The sequence below is a fragment of the Schistocerca americana genome, unplaced genomic scaffold, assembly GCF_021461395.2.
Source record: "Schistocerca americana isolate TAMUIC-IGC-003095 unplaced genomic scaffold, iqSchAmer2.1 HiC_scaffold_179, whole genome shotgun sequence".
Classification (NCBI taxonomy): domain Eukaryota; kingdom Metazoa; phylum Arthropoda; class Insecta; order Orthoptera; family Acrididae; genus Schistocerca; species Schistocerca americana.
Genome location: NW_025725883.1, coordinates 267,501 through 270,000, shown reverse-complemented (window position 1 = coordinate 270,000; position 2,500 = coordinate 267,501). Strand labels below are relative to the sequence as shown.

The 2,500-nt window shown below is 64.1% G+C and overlaps 1 pseudogene; it reads right to left on the bottom strand.

The window, feature by feature from the left end:
• The window catches only part of LOC124572225, a 7,569-nt pseudogene that overhangs the window by 3,563 nt on the left and 1,506 nt on the right, over positions 1-2,500 (bottom strand).

Here is a 2,500-nt window from a genome sequence, read left to right as displayed (position 1 = left end):
CAGCGGGGGATGTTGGTGCAGCCGTTTTGGGGAGAAGTGACGTCCGGGCGCGAAGCAGACGCTCGGGGAGGGCGCGGGCCAGGAGGAAGAGGTTCAAGAGTTTCACCAGGACTTCATGCGGCAGGCGCCGCAGCTCCGCTGGAGTCAGGCCGTCCGGCCCGGCTGCCGATCCCCTGGGCGGCAAGGCAGCAGCGACCTCCTCACGTGTGACCGGCCCCCATAGGCACTCAGGAGCGACAGGCTCCGAGTGCGGGAGAAGGCGGTCACGGATGAAGCCGGCGGTGGAGATCGGCTTCTTCGTGAAGAGGTCCGCCCAGAAGTCCAGCAGACCGGGGATGTCGGGTGGCGGCTGCAGCAGGGTGCCGTCCAGCAAGCCGCGCACGCAACGCGCACGCGACCTACGGAAGGCGTCCTGTGTCCGCGCGTATTCCCAGCGGCGCCGCTTGCGCTTCTGCAGCGGCGGGGCGGCAGGCGGCCGCTTGGATGGTTGGCGCGGCCGCTGTGTCCTGGTGATCGACCTCTCCCCCCTGGACCCGACCGACGCAAGGGCATCCGGGAGCATGCCCAGGATGACATCGGGCGGCGTGCCCCGCCCCAGACCAATGACTCGATCCAGGGCAGAGAAACGCTGGGCGGAAGCAGGTAGCCCCGCCAGATGCTCCCAGATGGCGGCGTCAGTCGGCCCCTCCGGCGGCGGCCCGGTGGTGTCGGCCGCGAAGTCCTCGGCTGCGTCGACGGGCGGCGCAGCGGCCTCGCCCGCGTCAGGCAGCGAGCTCGCTGCTCCACGGCGGGACGCCGGCTCTTCACCCCGACCGATCTCAAGTGCCTCCATGAATTGGCGGACAAGCTGCTTGTGGGCAGCTTGCCGCCGTCGGCACTTGATTGCCTCAAGCGTTCGGTCGGGGAACATCCTGGTAAGTTCTTGGTTTACAAAGAAGAACCGGGCGTCCCTCTCCAGGAACAGTTCGGCCTCTGCCTTGGCGAGCGACAGGACTTCTTCCTCCGTCCACCTCGCGCGATGCCTCTCCGTCACGATCTCAGCGTTGGCGGCCGCAGGGTGTTGGCGGCGGCGATGGACCCCGAGACCGTTCTTCGTGGTAAAAGTGCGGTGGCACTCACTGCAAGCAAAGGGAGCTACACAAACTATCGCATTTTCGTTACGGCCGGTTGGCCGGATAGGTGCTGGGGTAGCTGGGTGGGCAGAAATCACATTGCGTCAACACCCGCTAGGGCCATCGCATGGCTTTGTTTTAATTAGACAGTCGGATTCCCCCAGTCCGTGCCAGTTCTGAGTTGATCGTTGAATGGCGGCCGAAGAGAATCCGCGCACCCGCGCGCCCCCGGAGGAGCACGCTAAGGCGGACGCGGCCTCGCAGCAAGGAAGATCCGTGGGAGGCCAAGGCACGGGACCGAGCTCGGATCCTGCACGCAGGTTGAAGCACCGGGGCGCGAACGCCGCGCAGGCGCGCGCATCCTGCACCGCCGGCCAGCACGAGGCCAACCAACGGCGAGAGCAGACCACGCCCGCGCTAAACGCCCGCACTTACCGGCACCCCTACGGCACTCACCTCGCCCAGGCCCGGCACGTTAGCGCTGACCCACTTCCCGACCAAGCCCGACACGCCCCGATCCTCAGAGCCAATCCTTATCCCGAAGTTACGGATCCAATTTGCCGACTTCCCTTACCTACATTATTCTATCGACTAGAGGCTCTTCACCTTGGAGACCTGCTGCGGATATGGGTACGAACCGGCGCGACACCTCCACGTGGCCCTCTCCCGGATTTTCAAGGTCCGAGGGGAAGATCGGGACACCGCCGCAACTGCGGTGCTCTTCGCGTTCCAAACCCTATCTCCCTGCTAGAGGATTCCAGGGAACTCGAACGCTCATGCAGAAAAGAAAACTCTTCCCCGATCTCCCGACGGCGTCTCCGGGTCCTTTTGGGTTACCCCGACGAGCATCTCTAAAAGAGGGGCCCGACTTGTATCGGTTCCGCTGCCGGGTTCCGGAATAGGAACCGGATTCCCTTTCGCCCAACGGGGGCCAGCACAAAGTGCATCATGCTATGACGGCCCCCATCAACATCGGATTTCTCCTAGGGCTTAGGATCGACTGACTCGTGTGCAACGGCTGTTCACACGAAACCCTTCTCCGCGTCAGCCCTCCAGGGCCTCGCTGGAGTATTTGCTACTACCACCAAGATCTGCACCGACGGCGGCTCCAGGCAGGCTCACGCCCAGACCCTTCTGCGCCCACCGCCGCGACCCTCCTACTCGTCAGGGCTTCGCGGCCGGCCGCAAGGACCGGCCATGACTGCCAGACTGACGGCCGAGTATAGGCACGACGCTTCAGCGCCATCCATTTTCAGGGCTAGTTGCTTCGGCAGGTGAGTTGTTACACACTCCTTAGCGGATTCCGACTTCCATGGCCACCGTCCTGCTGTCTTAAGCAACCAACGCCTTTCATGGTTTCCCATGAGCGTCGATTCGGGCGCCTTAAC